The following is a 17,666-nucleotide window of genomic DNA, read 5'->3' as shown; positions in this document are numbered from 1 at the left end:
TCCTCCTCTTAAGGATGAAAATGAAGTTCATAGGAATGTGTTAAACCAACCACGGACTACCAAAAAAGAGGGTAACGTTGACGGGTAAAAACCGTCGGCATTGACTTTCCCCGACGGCTTGTAGCCATCGGACGGTCCATCGGGAAAAGGGGCGTGGGCGTTGCTCACCGATGGATTTTAGCCGTCGGCGTCTGCGACGGCTAAAACCGTCGCGGTTCCCGACGGCTGAGGGTGACAGTTTTAACCATCAGTGTTTTTGATGACAAAAATCGTCGAAATTTCCGACGGCTGTGGACGACAGAAAAAACCGTCAGCATTTTCGACGGCGAAAAGCCGTCGGCATTTCTCATATATTTTAAGAAAATAATAATAATAATTAATTGCCTAATCAACACACATCCAAATTTAGATACACCCATTTATCCAAGGGTATGTCTACGCTTGGGATCACCAAATTCATAAACTGGTCAAATCCACGAAGGGTGCCAACCACAACCCTATTCACGTTCAGCTTAATTTGAAGCTTCTTGTCCATGTATTTCTTGTGAAAAGGTAGAAGAAAAGGTGCATGCATTTTTTAAAAATGCAGATATCATTTCCCTATCGAAATAGCAAACTGATAATAATACTAAAAATGACATTTACTTCAGCCAATTTTGTTAATTATGAAACATGATGACAACTCCTGTAGTTTGCATAACAATAGTGAACAAAGTATTCTACATCCTTCCTACTGAATTTAATTGAACATAAGTTGAATTATGAACACAGCAAGTCCTCACCTGGCTTGCTTCTGAAAACAAATAGAGGACCAAGAAGAAGTAGAAGGTATGGCTGCTTGGGTAGCATAATTGGTTGGCAACTGAATTTAGGAAAAGGTAGCGCCCTTCTAGATCCAAATCCATTATCATAACCTGGAAAATGTCCATGGTAAGACTGATTGAAAAATCATCCACGGGAGTGGTGTAGATAGCCTGCAATTCCCCGAGAAATAAGCGTCCAACTAGAGGTTCCATTTTCAATGGTGTTGAAAATCCAGTAAAAAACTCAACCAGTTCTTTTGTCAAATGCAAAAAACGCATCCTTTAGTGTTTGCACTATGAAGAGGAAACATATCCTTTAATATTTAAACCTCACTGGCTGATGAAGATTCAAGTACAGATGCAAAAAAATCTTTTTATCCCGGACTTATTGTAACAAAGAAAAGTTGATTTTACTAAAAGGATCATGGCACACTTCTTTCTAGGAACTTCCCTTATAACTTCTATCTTGCACTAATGAACAAACTATAACCCAGAGCTAGCAACAACATTATAATTGGTGATAATTGGCAGATATTGAAGGCCATTTGCATCACCTTTTAATGCATGCCTCCTGCCTCGCAAAACAATACTCTTTAAGTTCAATCTTGGAGGCTCATCTGATACAGCTGACTAATTTAAAAGGTTTAATAGTGTCCTTTTGGGAAGAAATAATAAGCTGTTTCATTATTTCGGAAGCTTTTGTTCAATTCCAGAATATTGGGGTATTTGTTCTCCTACTAGCCATGCTGAACATAAAAGAGTTTTAAAATTAGTCCTCTTTCACCTGCTTGAAGAACTTAGTGGACCCAGAGCTAGAGATGGTGAAAAGAAATGGTTACCTGCATGCCTAAGTAAAGCACGAGGGAGTTGATCAGGGGTACATTGTACAAAGTCCGAGCAAATGCAGCCTTGCTTTGGGGAAGCAGCAGACTCTGGTTTAGCTCCGCTAAAAGCGGAGATCTCTTTTTCCATGACTGTAGCAAACTAAGGAAACAACACACTGTCAGTAGAACACAGAAAAATCGGATGATTAAAACAATGATTGTACTGCATCGTTAGTCCAAAGACCCAGCTACCCAACTCACCAAACTAAGTGAAACTAAAGGACAATAGAAAGGTACCAATGCCCAAAGATGCATGGGAAACACTACTCCAAAGTAAAACAAAAGAAGAAGATAGGTAGAATATATGAAGCACCATACCCTTCTAACAACAACCAAGTATTTGATCCCCAAAAGGGTTCCATGACAAATTTCTTATTCTTGTCTACACTGAAAGAAATAGCAAGAGGATTATAAAAGAAATAAACTGGCAATGGTCAAGCTCATTCCATCAATGGCAGTAATTACGCCATGAAGACAGAACAGTACCAGTTCCTTCATAATCATTACTTGCATGTGTAGTAAGATATTCAGTGTTTCATGAACTAGTGAAGGATGCATGTACATAGTGTGGCACCTAGTGCCTGAGCACAAGTTTCCCGAACAGGGGCAACAACTTGATCAAAAACATAATCTCCAAAACTGCATCAACGGATAAGTAAAAGATTCACTAAATGAAAATCACTAAACAAAAAGAAGAAGAGCAAGAACATAGACAAATGCAAGAGCACTTTAATAAGAATGAATCAAAGTAGGGAAAAAATAATCATTTGAAAAGCTCCACTCAAAACCATGAAAGTAGCATTAATTATGGTTCTTTCCTTTATATTTTCTTGGAGAGAGAGAGAGAGAGAGAGAGAGAGAGAGAGCATTAATGATGGTTCATTGTCCATGTGGATACAAAGCTCTTATTCTACATAAACCAGAGGCCTTCACAGGCAGAGTAAGAGACTCAAATTGAAAATAGATATATAAAAAGCATACCAATCTAATGATAGTACACAAAGGAAGCAAATAGCACAATCTTGAAGGATTTTCCAATTTTTAATCCATGAATGTCTTGCAATTTTGATCAATTTCATCAGTTTGCAACCTTTGGGCAGATTAGTCAGCAAGTGCTTCTTCATGTCAGAGCTACCATCTTCAAAGAAAATTTTTTGTTCAGCTGCATTGCCAGGTTCCCCTTTACACTGAAAATGAAAGCCATCGAGACATGAATTAAGCTCCAACTTACCAGGAGCAACAATAAGTCCACCAGATTTGAGCCTCCAGGAGCAACAATAAGTCCATCAGGTGGGCTTCACTGTTTAGATCTTGTACCCTAAATCTCAGGTGGGCTTCATTGTTTTGATCTTGTAGCCTAAAGCTCAGGTGGGCTTCAATCTTTAGATCTTGTACCCTAAATCTCAGGTGTGTCATTCTGGCCTGAGGACTGATGCATACTGATTTTTAAGTAGAACATCTAAAAAGTGTGGCCCACTTGATTGAAAGCTTAGATCTTGCATGCCATATTGGCAAGTCAGAATGGGCAGCACTCTACACCTGTGAGGCTGAACAAACAAACACTCTACACCTATGCAGTACTCCCTCACAATTAAGAACTTCATAAGATGGACAGTCTCATCTACTCATCAGGGAGACCATACATGTCTAATGATAAATACTGTATACCTGGCTTTCTTTTTTTAAGCCGTCCATTGCTTTAACACATGTTTAGCCCTTGATAACTGGACTGGCTGACTTAAGGGCCATGACATCAACAAGGTGGGGGTCCACCTTATGCATGGCTCACATCCCACACACGAACCAGTTTAGCATGAGTGGCCATGAGTCATTGAACTTTTGCCAAGAAATCGTGAAAATTCTCATTTTAAATCTTATAACATAGCTATTCAACCAGCTATGCTATGTGGTCAGTAGTGTTGTGCAGTTATAAAGGCAACATGAACAGAGATTGACTGTTTTAGAGACGAGGATGTTGAGATGGATGTGTTGAAAGACTCGACAGTATTGAATTAAGAATGAGGTCAACTGAAACAACCCAGTAAGTAGTCCTAATAAAAGATAAATGTGGAACTTGACATGGTTTATTCATGAGCATATAAGACCAAACACAATCCAAAAGTATGGAAACTTTGATTCAGGTAAAAGGGCCTGAAACGAGGATGAGGAAGACCCAAAAGGTCTTGGAATCAGGGCCTTAAAAAAAGTATTGGAAAAACACGACTCATAAAGCCAACCCCAAATAGGAGGGAGAAGGCTTTGATAATGATAATCACAATTATGCACGAAATGACTACTTCTGAAGAAGGAATCCTCAACTTCCACTTAAATTTGACTAGAATCCCATTAACTTCAATTGATAAGATACTATTTTAACTTTTATACAATCATAGTCTGACTAAAATAATTTTAACTTCGAGGATATGGTCCTTGATAGAGTAGAATGACAGATAGGATTCATGTAGCTGACCCCAATTAGTTAAGACAATGCTTAGATGATGATGATGATACAATCATGGAAAACTAGAATATAATCAGCCATCAAACTTGAATCCTACCGGCTTTTGAAGAACCTATAATAAACATTTTGGCAGGAGGCTACTCCTTCAAAGGTATAACCAAAACCATTTAATTTGAACTTACGAGCTAACTAGGTTAATATTTGAAATAAATAGGAACATATAACAGCCTTCTTATGGGATGCGACCTGGTGATGCATTTCAAGGCATTAGTACAAAATGATACAAAAGGCTCAGTTAAGGCTACGTAATTAAAGTTTGCTAATCCCACACATCATGTAGCCAAACTCCAAGACCCAACTCCAAATGTGCTAATGTGGAAAACTTATGAAACATACAGGCCATCCATTAGGCGGCCCCCATCATTTATATGCCCTGGTCCAAAAATTAGGCTAGTCAACACCTCACATGTGCTGCACATGTATGAAACAATATGACAGCTAAACCAAAGTGTTTCTCACATTTGTTTCGTACACTGGTCCACTTGATTAGTGGACCTAGAACAACCCAACTTTTTAACCAGGGCATATACAAGGTGAAGGCCCATCAGGGAACCTCTAAGTAATACATAATTGAATATAGAAATCTTATAGAAAGAGAGCAGATCAAACCTGACAGCTGAAATAATCTTCACAGGCAAGAAGTGCAAGATTGACTATTGGCAGCTTAGGAGAAGTGAGTATAGAAACCTTGGTGATAATTCCAAGTGATCCTTCGCCTCCTAAATGAATGAGAGATAAAAGTTGCATCATCTACTACAAGAGTTACATTTATTCACACTTAATCAACATCTGACCATCAAGAAGTTCCATCATACCTATGAAAAGATGTTTCAAATCATATCCTGTATTGTCTTTTGCGTAAACTGCCAAGCATATCAAGCACAGTGCCATTTGCCAGTATAGCTTCAAGACCTGAAAGTGAAAAGTAAAAGATAATATCAGCAGAATAAATTTATCTGATACTCCCGTTTAGAATCTAAAAGAGATCTTAAGATGTAATAAATAAACCTGGGATATCTCTTCCTTCTTCCCATCTGGCATTTTCTTCTATGCAAGCATGTCTTCTTCCTTGATCTATGCCAAAGATGGAAGTATTCATGAGTGGCTGGAGAAAAAATCTACAAACCTATTGCCTTTCAAAAAATATATATTTTTTAAATCTATAAACTATATTGATAAAGCTCAAACAACAGAATGGTCCCTAACCTTCAATGCTTTAAGGCAATCACCAAGAGTAGGCAGCCCCTCTAAAATTTTTCGAGCAATGTAATCATTGCACCTAGCTTGCTTAAAAAAGGAATGCTTTAACAGCTTTTGCACAGATGGTCGCTTTGATGGGTCTTTTACCAAGCACATAGCAATCATTTGCTTGAAAGACTAAAAGAAACTCCTAAAAAGTTTGCAAGGAATAAAAGCTAGTACGCAAAGAATGGAATTTGATAGAAACATGCGTGTTATAGGAATACCTTCGAGAACTTCCTGTCCCTTTCATAGTTAAGCAGAACCTACAAAAGGAGCTCTGTTTTAGTGTCCACATAATTTCAAAGTGATCGACGGTGCGTGATTTATGTACCTTCATTGGAGGATACTTTGAGAAAGGGGCATGCCAATGGGCAAGCTCTAAGGTAGTAATCCCAAAAGATCAGATATCTGCCTTGCAAGACCATTGTCCAAGAAAAATCAATATCTGAAATCAAGCTATATGTTGACGACAAAGAAACAGAACTAGAAAGTAGCCAGCTGACTTGAAATCATAATCGTGAAATTGTTCCATAACCTCAGGCGCCATCCTGCTAAGAACAAATAGAAAGAAAGGCCTTACCGTAGATGAGTTTAGTTGGTGCATTAGAATATTAAAAAACAAGATTCACATATTAATACCAGGCTGTAGAGGCCATCAGACAAATAAACACATGATTTCAAACCCATCAATTTGCTTGAAGATGGAGACGTACAAATCTAGTATCAAACTTGAGAAAAGAAAAAGATCTCCATTATAAAAATCGTAGGAATTGCAAATGAAAATCGTAAGAAGAGAAGTCGCGAAAATTACATTTAAAAAAAGCAAATTAATCTTCCAAACTGTAGGAATTGTACATGAAACAAAGAGAAAATCCATAAAAATCAACAGACCTTGGAGTATCCATTTGTATGAAAATATTTTCATACTCATGGAGAGATGCAGTCCACTAAAACTTGGTGGGTTGAGTCGACTCAGTTCAATGAGATTCCAAGCCAGGTTTCACAGAAACTCGCTAGCTAGCATGATTCAGTCATGACTTGATGAGTCGTGTCAATTCGGGTAAAAAACACAACCGACCCTGTACAATTCAGCATGACTCAACCAGGCACTAGCCCAGTCAACCTTTTTTTTTTGTCTAGCATCCACAACTTCAGGTCCAACTCATGAACATCCACCCTCACTTCATTTAGAAATTAGAACACACAAACAGCTCACCAAAGCTACTTATTTCTTGTCCTTCAAATACACGAAAGAATATAATATGCACCAAGCAATCCCCTGATTCGCCTTTACTCAAATGAAACTAGCATTTTACATGTGTTTCATGAGCCTGGGACAGTTTGACTCAGCGCATATGTCAACTCATTGTGTACTAAACATTTTAACACATATATTAGGGCCTTTATGCATCTCCCTTCCACATCAACTTGTACAAGGACCATAATCCACAAAATAAGTGAACAGTGAATTAACTAAACAAATTTATGAATCTGTTACCATTATAAAATCACAACTGCATGATGTCAAGAAGCATGAATTTCACCTGTCCAGCGAGTTTAAAACTATGTGTCCGCATGTATTCCATTCCAATATATAAATTTGGTAAATGGCACCTGGAACAAGAAAATGTCAAGATTCAATCAGTTAAGAGACCACACTCTCAAGAGATAAGAAAATTTCAGTTGCTGATAATATATGCCCCAATAATAGATGAATCCATGATACCACACTTTGAACATGATGAGAAATAAAAGATTCAGTTATCATGATTGATCATTGAAACTATCACATAATATTGAATTTTTCATTTCATCTTGAAGTTGTTCAAGACTACTAGTGTGGTTTCTGAATTTGTCTAGACTCGAGACATCATTGAATTTGGTCGATGCAAGCTTGAATCTATCTAGCTGGTCCAGCTAATTAGTCATGCTCCAGCTTCTGTTGTAGACCAAGAGTGGCTTCTTCTAATTTAAGAATAGGCTTCTTCTAATAACATATACCCTATTCATTGATGTCCTTGGAATCTCTAACAAGTGGTGCCAACAGTGCCATGTTGTTTGTGTAGTTGCACAATCATTCTAACTAGGTGCTGCTACTGCTTTAAATCACTCTTTGACCTTAGCACTTGTGTTTTTGCTCTCACTCCCCTCTTCTTAGCTGTTCATACTTGCTAAAATTTTAAAATAGACTTGTCCTTGCTCCCACACCTTAATTTGTTGCCACTTCGCCTCACGCTTCATGCAACTATAGGTTGGCTGCATGGTATGTTCTCTAGAATCATATTGCATAAAAGGATATGGATCCATTAAACAAGGCCATGCCAACTGTTCTAATGGATCTTGTGTGGTCATCATTGAATTCTGTGGGTCTAAATTACTCTTGTGAAGTTCGCCATCTACATTGACTTCAGTAGTCAATTGTTAATTCATTTTGAAGCCTGAGAGGACAGACTCAGGAGAGGTAGATGATTGGAAAATAGATGCTGCTACACCCTCAGCAACAGCCTGTAGTTCTTGCTTGATTTGCTCCTCTGCTGATCCTTTAACAACAATTGAAAAATGATAAATAGATGTTTCAGTCTTAAAGCAAGAGCCTAAAGAGGTCATTATATGGTACATGAAATTGTTAGTATAGTTCATGGTTTAAAGTATCATCTGATGCAACACATATCAAGTGAAACATATCAGATATTCAACCCTAAATGTAAGATACAGATATGTGATTCCTTGCCAACGCAACACTAAATCTTGGAAATTTGCTACCACTCTTACGAGACTTCTGTTTAACATTCAAAACACCCTGATATGTATCCTTTCAAGAGCCATTGGTTGTAATTATCCAATTTCATCAATGCATAGTATTATCTCTATGATGGGGTCCACCGATAAACTGATTAGGTCATTGAGAGGTGGGGCTCAACTATACCAATATGTTCATAAGATCACACCGGAATGGATGAAAGGAAAAAATAAATATCAGCTTGATTCAAAACTTATGTAACTCCCAAAAAGTTTTCAACATCAGGCCTTTAATTTCAATCGTTTCCAGTGGTGTGGTGTAGAACACTTAAGTATTGGATATGTTTCAATTTTGAGCCCATGCTATGAAATGATCTATAGAAATATATGAACGGTAGAAATAAGACACATACATCAGGTTTTGGATAAGGATGATATTTGTGTTTTGCATTCATGCATGCAGCTATGACAACATTCATTCCCACTGTTTTCTGTGTTTTGGCCTATTTAAGCTTTAGAAAATTTTCAATTTTAGGGGTCATGCCCCTAAAATGGCCTGCTCATATTTACATGCCCATCAATTGGGACAATCTAATAGATGGGCCACCTCTTGGATGGGTTACAGCGCAACAGCAATTCAAACTGGATGTTCTGAATTATATGATGACGAGACTGCTTTGGAATGATCTGTACAAGTTATAGGCAAATATATGGATTTGAACTTAGACACCTACCTTGATGAACTTAGACACCACCCTCTTCAGAGCTTTCAGACGGGCCCCATCAACATTCCTCACAATCCTCTCTAGCCCTATCATCATGCCCATGAAGGTAGCATCCACCATCCCATCAACATGGTCCACAGCCTCTTCACCATCTCTCGCCAGCCTCGCCAGCTCCAGCATCCTCTGCTCCGCTATCGCCATTTGCTGTCTCTCCAATTCCCTCTCGACCCTCTCCTCTTCAGCGTCTCGCTCTCATCTCATTCAGCCTCCTCGCCTAATCCTCAGATAGCCCTCTAAGATTCATCCTAGCCACCTACACCTGCCGCAGCGAGTCCACGAACCGGAAGACGAGCGATGGCTTCCAGCCCGTCATCAAGAGAAAGGCATTCTCCAGGGAGTTCAGTGACGTTGGAGAGGAGGGAATTGGAAATGAGAGGAGGGATTTGAAAAAAACCAAATCCCTCTTCCGAAATGAGATGTTAGTTTCGAATCCACAAATTGTGAGTTTTCCATAATTTAACACATCAACTACTTTAATAGCCCTACATTTAAGAGACCATTTACTAGATGATTAAGAAAGTTTTATATAGTAAAAAATATAAATATTAAACATTAATAACTAGACCCATTATTTAGATAGTCTGGATAACTCTATATCATTGCCACTATTATTATGAATGAGTCACCACTATTTTACATCAAACACAAAACTCACACATTGTCTCTGTCCACCAAATATCATCACTTGCGCTTTGGATCTGGTAGGGCTCTATGGGCCCCACCATGATGTATATGTTTTAATCCCCTCCATCCATCCATTTCTAAATATCATTTTAGGGTTAACATCGAAACATGAGCTCTTTATAAATCTCTATTGGCCACACCACGGGGAAAAATGTAGAGATTGAACATCCACCATTAAAAAACTAGACTTTAGCTACAGATTTATTGTATTTAGGCTATAGCTTTTAACCGTTGCTATTACTGATGGCTAAAATCTATAGCTAAAACAGCCACACATCTGTCGGCTTTGCCCTATTTTTTGGTAGTGACTATAAATCAAAACAGAGAAAATCAACCTAATCCTCCTCTTGAGGATGAAAATGAAGTTCATAGGAATGTGTAAACCAACCACGGACTTTACATGAACATTTACACCTTGAGAGATCATCTTACCATCTTGCATAGTGTTCCCTGCTCACACAGGGAACATTGATTTTAAACCAGGTGTGATTCAATTAATTCCTAAATTTCATGGCTTGGATTCTGAAAGCCCCTATTTGCACCTCAAGGACTTTGAGGAAGTAATTGCAACATTGCAAGTAAATAATAGTAATATGGATGTACTAAAACTTAGGTTATTCTCATTTTCTCTAAAGGATCGAGCCAAATTCATGGCTCAACTCTCTAAGACCTAATACCATCACTTCATGGCAAGCCTTAAGTAGAGAGTTTTTGAAAAAGTTCTTTCCCGAGCACAAAACAAATGCACTAAAACAAGAAATCATGTCATTCTCTCAAAAGGGGAATGAACTATTTTTTAAAGCTTGGGAGCACTTCAAAAACATTCTAATTACTTGTCCACATCATGGTTATGAACCATGGCACGTGATTGATGCTTTCCGAAAGGGGCTCACCATGGATACTTGTTAGTTCATAAAGATGATGTGTGGTGGAACCTTTCTTGACAAATATCATAATGAGGCTTGGAATTTTCTAGATATGTTAGCAGAGAATACGTAGACTTGGGATGTCTCTGCTAAATCAGACCAAACTAGACCCATTCCTAGAGAGAAGCGGGGATGTATGTCCTAAGAGAGGAAGGCGACCTTAATGCAAAATTCGTTGCATTGGCTAGAAAGGTCGAAATCTTGGAAATTAGGAAGGTTGATATGGTTAAAGCAAACACTTTCTTAGGTAATTTTTGTAGCATTTATGGTGGTACAGACCATGACATAAAGGATTGTCCAATAATCTTAGTTGTACAAAATATCACGCATGAGCATGATCAAGCAAATGCTATAAATAACTACCAAAGGTCAGTTATGCAACCAATGGGAAACACGTATAATCCAAATTGGTGTAACCATCCTAATCTTAGTTAGAGAAATGGACCACAAATTAATGCCTAATGCACCTCAAATGCCTCTACAAAACAACTTCTTTAGAGCACCTAACAATGCACCATATATACCCCCGCCAAAGCGATCATCTGTGGAGGATGCATTGACCGCATTCATGAACTCTCAAGCTCAAATGAATCAGTCTCTAATCCAATCAAATCAGGAATTAAAGACAGCTGTGGCTAGGATTGAGACTCAACTAAATGCTAGGGAAAAAGGCACCCTTCCTTCTCAACCTGTGCCAAACACTAGAAACACACATTTCATTGGAGACTCAAATCCAAGTGAGCTACATCATGAACAATCTAAGGCCATCATTACCTTAAGAAGTGGAAAAGAGGTCGATAACAAGATAATGCAACTGGTAGAAATACCAGAGGATGAGTCACTGTCTCAAGAAAATGATGAACCGGCTATGGTTCAAGAGCCGTGATAGCAAAAGGATAAAGAAACTAAGTCATATGATCCTCCAGTTCCATTCCCATCTAGACTTCGAAATCCAACTGTTCCCATGAAATATCAAGATGTGTTAAATGTGCTCCAAAAGGTTACTATCAATATTCCTCTGCTTGATGCCATTAGACAAATTCCATCATAAGCTAAATATCTCAAGGACTTATGCACTGTAAAGAGGAAATTAAATGTGCACAAAAAGACCTTCCTTACTAAGAAAGTGAGCGCTATCATTCAACAAAGGGTTGTACCCAAATATAAAGACCCAAGAAGTCCCACTATTCCTTGTATTATTGGAAATTTCTAAATTGAACATGCTTTGCTAGATTCGGGTGCAAGTATCAACTTAGTACCTTATTCAATTTACAAACAAATGGGGTTAGGCGAGCTTAAACCAACCACGATTACACTCCAACTCGTTGACCACTCTATTAAGGTACCAAGGAGAATTTTAGAAGACGTGCTAGTCTAAGTGGAGAAATTTTACTTCCCCATGGATTTTATTGTACTAGACACTGAACCATGTGTAAATGCTAGCGTTTAAGTTCCCATCATTTTATACTGCCCATTCCTAGCAACTTCAAATGTAATCATAAATTGCAGGAATGGAACGATGAACTTGTCTTTTGGTAATATGACTCTAGAGCTAAATATTATCTATGTAAGCAGCCCATTGATAATAATGAGATCCATGAGCTGAATTTCATGGACTGCTTGATAGAAGAAGAGGAATTGGAACCTAGTTTGACTGAGGAATTGATTCAAGTAATTGGGGACTTGAAAAATTCTGATTTAGAAAAAGTGTTTATTGAAATTTGTTATGATAATGAGAGCACTACCACCCAGGACATTGGTATGTACTAATGGAGACCGCGCTCTCAAATCTTCTCTATCAAGGACTCGCGACCTCTGCCATCACCAGCCAATGTTCTAAAGTTTGATTTAAAACCACTACCAAATGAGCTTAAGTATGTATACTTAAGTGAAAATAAAACTTATCCTGTGGTGATCTCTTTATTTTTATAGAAGGATCAAGAGATTAAATTGTTGAAAGTTTTAAGGGACCATAAAGGAGCCTTGGACTGGACCATTTCTAACATCAAGGGTATAAGCCCTTCCATATGCACTCATCGGATCCACCTTGATGAGGACGCCAAACCAATTAGACAACCTCAAAGTCATCTCAATCCAAACATGATGAAAGTTGTAAAAAATGAGGTGATCAAATTATTGGATGTGGGAATCATCTACCTAATATTCGATAGTGTTCGGGTGAGTCCAACTCGAGTAGTCCCAAAGAAATCCAGAATTACTATTGTGCAGAATTCTAATAAGAACTTATACCAACACATGTCACCACTGGTTGGCGTGTTTGCATTGACTATAAAAAATTGAACCAGGTCACAAAGAAGGACCATTTCCATTTACCATTCATTGATCAAGCTTTAGAGATGGTAGCAGGTCACTCCTTCTATAGTTTTCTTGATGGATATTCTGGATATAACCAAACAGAGATAGCCCTGGAAGACCAAGAGAAAACCACGTTCACTTGTCCATTTAGCACGTTTGCTTTTAAACAGATGCCATTTGGATTGTGTAATGCCCCAACAACTTTCCAACGGTGTATGTTAAGTATTTTTTCAAATATAGTTGGGAAGTTTCTTGAGGTTTTCATGGATGACTTCTCTGTATTTAAGAGTAGTTTTGAGGAATATCTCAACAATTTATCTCTTGTCTTGTCTAGATGTGAAGAGAAACACCTTATCTTAAATTGAGAGAAATGTCATTTCATGGTTCAAAAGGGAATTGTTTTGGGCCATGTTATCTCCAAAAATGGAATCGAGGTAGATCGCTCAAAACTCAACATTATAATTAATCTATCTATTCCCCGAACTGTTAGAGATATTATATCACTTATAGGGTATGCTGGTTTTTATAGAAGATTCATTAAGGACTTTAGTGCCATTACTAGACCCTTAACTAATCTTCTTCAAAAGGATGTTCCATTTAAGTGGACAGATGAGTGTGCAAGTGCCTTTAATAAAATTAAATCATCCCTTACCACTGCACCTATCATGCGTCCACCAGATTGGACACTTCCTTTTGAACTAATGTGCGATGCAAGTAATTATGCCATAGGGGCTGTTTTGGGCCAGAGGAAAGATAAACGGCCCTACGTTATTCACTATATAAGTGGAACTTTAAACTCGGCCCAAGTGAACTACTCAACAACTGAAAAAGAGTTGCAGTAATTTTTGCTTTGGATAATTTTAGGTCCTACTTGCTAGGATCCAAAGTGGTCATTTTCACGGACCACTCGGCTTTGAAATATTTGCTATATAAGAAGGATGCAAAGCCGAGACTTTTGAGATGGATCCTCCTACTCCAAGAATTTAACTTAGAGATAAAAGATAAGAAAGGAGTAGAAAACGTAGTGGTCGATCACCTTTTTAGATTCGTGTTGGATGATTCCACTGAGGAGATGCATATCCAGGACACTTTTCCTGATGAACAATTATTCGTGATCTCCAAATTGCCTTGGTATGCGGATATAGTGAACTATCTTGTAATGGGGAAAATGCCATATCATTGGAAGTCACAAGATAGGAAGCATTTTGAAACTGAGGTTAAGAACTTCTGGGATGACCCGTTTTTATATAAATACGGGACTGATCAGATTTTTAGACATTGTGTCCCAGATGATGAAATTTAGAGTGTTATTTCCTTTTGTCACATGGAAGCATGTGGTGGCCATTTTTCTACTAAGAAAACCACTGCAAAAATCCTGTAGTATGGTTTTTACTGGCCCACCATGTTTAAAGATACCCATGCTTTTTGTGTTGCTTGTGATAGATGTCAAAGGTTGGGAAGAGTGTCTCGGCGCAACATGATGCCTTTATCCCTAATTTTACCATTGGAGATATTTGATTGTTGGGGAATTGATTTTATGGGCCCATTTCCATCTTCTTTTGGATTTCTTTATATATTGGTTGGTGTGGATTATGTTTCAAAGTGGATTGAGGCAATTCCAAGTAGGACCAATGACAACAAAGTGGTCATACGATTCTTTAAAGAAAATATTTTTTTTTAGATTTGGAACTCCAAAGGCCATCATTAGTGATGGCAGGTCTCACTTTTACAATAGGACATTTGAGGCTTTAATGAAGAAATATGGCATCAGGCATAAAGTGAGCACCACATACCACCCACAAATAAGTGGGCAAGCTGAGATTTTTAATCGGGAAATCAAACACATTTTAGAGAAAACTATAAGGCCAGATAGGAAGGATTGGTCCCTCAGACTATCCGATGCTTTATAGGCTTATAGGACTACTTATAAGACCCCGATTGGAATGTCTCCATACAGATTGGTGTATGGGAAGGCTTGCCACTTACCTGTGGAATTAGAACATAAAGCTTACTGAGCAATAAAGAAATTAAACTTTGATATGGACCAAGTAAGTGGACAAAGGAATTAGAGTTGAATGAATTAGAGGAGCTGAGGAGAGATTCATATGAAAATTCTAAAATCTACAAAGAGAGGACCAAAGCTTTGCATGATAAAAATATTCTGAGGAAGAATTTTAAACCTCAGCAAAAGGTCCTATTGTACAATTCCCATCTCCAGTTCTTTCCGGAAAAGTTAAGATTAAGATGGACAGGCTCCATCATTGTGAAGAATGTTTATACTCATGGGGCTGTTGAAATTAAGAATCCACATAATGGCATGTGTACAAGGTTAATAGTCAGAGATTGAAGCCTTATGTGGAAAACTTTCATTTGGGAGAGGAGTCCTTCCCTCTTCATAGGCCAGAATATTCAGATTGATGCTCCTAGTCTGACGGAGCATTTCTGTAGAATTTGTATCATACTCAATTCTTTTTAGTGTCACTTAGCAGGTGAACTTTTCATGGTAGGTACTATCTACCATTTCTTTTATTTTTATTGTTTTCTGCATTATATTATCATTACATTAGGGACAATTGTAGATTTTAGGTTGGGAGGTGTGGATAGTCATCCATATGAAGGTTATTTTTTTGGGTTTCAGTTTATTTTAGTATTATTTTTATTATTTTTAAGTTTCAGTTAGGTTTAAGTTTATTTTTTTAGGTTTATGGGAAAAAAAATTTCAATAATTTCAAAATAATATTTTTATATACAAGAATGTAAACATGATATTTTGCGAATTCCAAAGGCAAAGTTAATACTTAGTCTAAGTTGATAGTAGTCAGAAATCTGATAACTGAAAATTATAAACTTGAGTTCAATTATCTAATCACTAGTTTAAAGTGAGTTGTAATTTGATGTACTGAATTCACAATACACCCTAGTTAACTAAGTGAGGAATATGATATGTGAACTAGAATAACAAATTTTGATTCAAACAAGGTTAAACGAACTAGTAACATTGATATATGCTTAAAAGAGAGAATATTGAAGGAAAAAAATGATGGAAAAAGAAAATTTTATTATAGAGCATGAATGCAATGACCATAATAATCGTGTCAGTACTCAGGAGTAAGGATACCTAAGTATCCATTACTGTTACTATTACAAGTACGATACCTTATATTATGAACCAAACCTAATGGGAATCTTCATCTAAGGGTAGTTTATAATAATGAGAATATGATGATAAAAGAAGAAATGTTATGAAGAAAATGAGATAACTAGAGATTCCATATTCTTGGGATGATTGAAAAGAGTTAGGATAGGGAACATGCATATTTCTCAAAGTTAGACTAGTGTCACAGAGCACCTAAGGATATTGGATCATAACTATTCTAAATTTTGATTAGGTCTCTGAACTCAAGGATGTAATAGATTAGAAAATTGAGATTCTAATTAACTTTAGACTTTGGGTAAGTATTGTTTTGTTTTGGAATTCATATGATGAATGAGGGCATAATTGTATAAATTTCTGAGTGTTGAACTATTTTTCATGTTTTTAATGTTTGTGATTAACATTTCTAGAAACCCTCATGAGACTATAACTCGTCCACTAGGAGAAACCTAGGCATTTAAAGGCTTGTTGCATATGCTAAATACAATCAAGATTACCTACGAAAGTGTAGTTAGAATTTTATTTTCATTTTAATTTTGTTTCTAGAATTAATTTTTATTCTTATTTTTATTTTTCTTCGCTTATTTTGCTCGGGACTAGCAAAATGCTAGTTGGGGGTGTGTTGAGACTCAAATATTACATAATTTTTCCCATTTACATCTTGGTTTTATGAACATGAATCAGCTTAATGTTCTAATTTACTCATGTATGTGTTGCAAGATGAATTTAAGAGCTTGGATTGAAAAAGGGTGCTAAAAAGCATGGATTTGATGCTCAAGAATCACCAAGGCAAGGGATGGATCTTAGGAGACCAAGATTGAAGGATTCACATGCCAAAGATCCAAGAAAATCAAGTGAAGAATGAAGAAAATTGAAGATTTGAAGTGAATAATCCTGAAATCGTCCTAAAAAGTGTATTCTGAAGCACTGACGTCTATTTTAGAAAACTGCGCAGCAAGAAATCTATTTTAAACAAACTGTATAGCGAGAAGTTTATTTTGAGAAAATACGTATATTTGAGGCGGTTTCTAGGGTTTTTCAACTTTGTACGAAAATTGGAGTTCCCTACTTATAAATAGGGCTTCCTATGGCATTCCTAAGCATCATTCAAGGCATCCCAAGGTAAAATATAGGGTTTTTAAGGAGTTTTTAATTTTATTAGAGTTTTATAAGTTTTTTTTTTAGATCTTTTCTATTTGCATTTATTTCTTTCTTCTTATTCTTTTCTTTCTTATTTTAATTATGTTTTTCTAAGTTCCTTCTAGCCCAAGCTAGAAGGAAAGCACATGGGTTTAATAATTCTTTAAGATTATGATGATTGATTGTTTTAATGATGAGAAGAATGGTGTATGCATATTATCTATTATTTAGGTTTTGGTTTTTATGCTCTTGTGAGATCTATATGTTTCCATCATATGAGATCCACATTGATATGCTTACCCTAGATCAATCAGATTTCCTAGATAGGAGAGGTTCTCAACCTATTATATTTCTTTAATTTTCATTATCTCATTGATATTGAATTCTTAAAATCACTGACGCTTGAGAATATATATCAATGATGCAAATCCATGATCTTCTAATATTTTATATCACTTATTAAAATATTTAA

The 17,666-nt window shown here is 36.9% G+C and overlaps 2 long non-coding RNA genes and 1 other non-coding gene across 3 annotated transcripts; all 3 read right to left on the bottom strand.

Moving 5' to 3' along the window:
• Positions 1 to 609: 609 nt before the first annotated feature.
• Positions 610 to 4,413, bottom strand: LOC131240056 (uncharacterized). Its single transcript, XR_009168591.1, has 4 exons — positions 2,174 to 4,413; positions 1,889 to 2,074; positions 1,643 to 1,777; positions 610 to 974 (listed from the first exon to the last, which is right to left on the bottom strand). It is a non-coding gene; the product is annotated as an uncharacterized LOC131240056 (long non-coding RNA).
• Positions 4,414 to 5,028: 615 nt separating this feature from the next.
• Positions 5,029 to 6,499, bottom strand: LOC131240057 (uncharacterized). The gene is made up of 5 exons (XR_009168592.1): positions 5,782 to 6,499; positions 5,675 to 5,713; positions 5,415 to 5,585; positions 5,217 to 5,282; positions 5,029 to 5,120 (listed from the first exon to the last, which is right to left on the bottom strand). It is a non-coding gene; the product is annotated as an uncharacterized LOC131240057 (long non-coding RNA).
• A 3,903-nt stretch (positions 6,500 to 10,402) lies between these two features.
• Positions 10,403 to 10,509, bottom strand: LOC131241853 (small nucleolar RNA R71). Its single transcript, XR_009169420.1, has one exon. It is a non-coding gene; the product is annotated as a small nucleolar RNA R71 (small nucleolar RNA).
• Between the last annotated feature and the right edge of the window lie 7,157 nt (positions 10,510 to 17,666).

The sequence above is a fragment of the Magnolia sinica genome, chromosome 3, assembly GCF_029962835.1.
Source record: "Magnolia sinica isolate HGM2019 chromosome 3, MsV1, whole genome shotgun sequence".
Lineage (NCBI taxonomy): Eukaryota > Viridiplantae > Streptophyta > Magnoliopsida > Magnoliales > Magnoliaceae > Magnolia > Magnolia sinica.
Note: the sequence above shows the minus strand (reverse complement) of the source record. Positions and strands in the feature narration are given on the sequence as shown.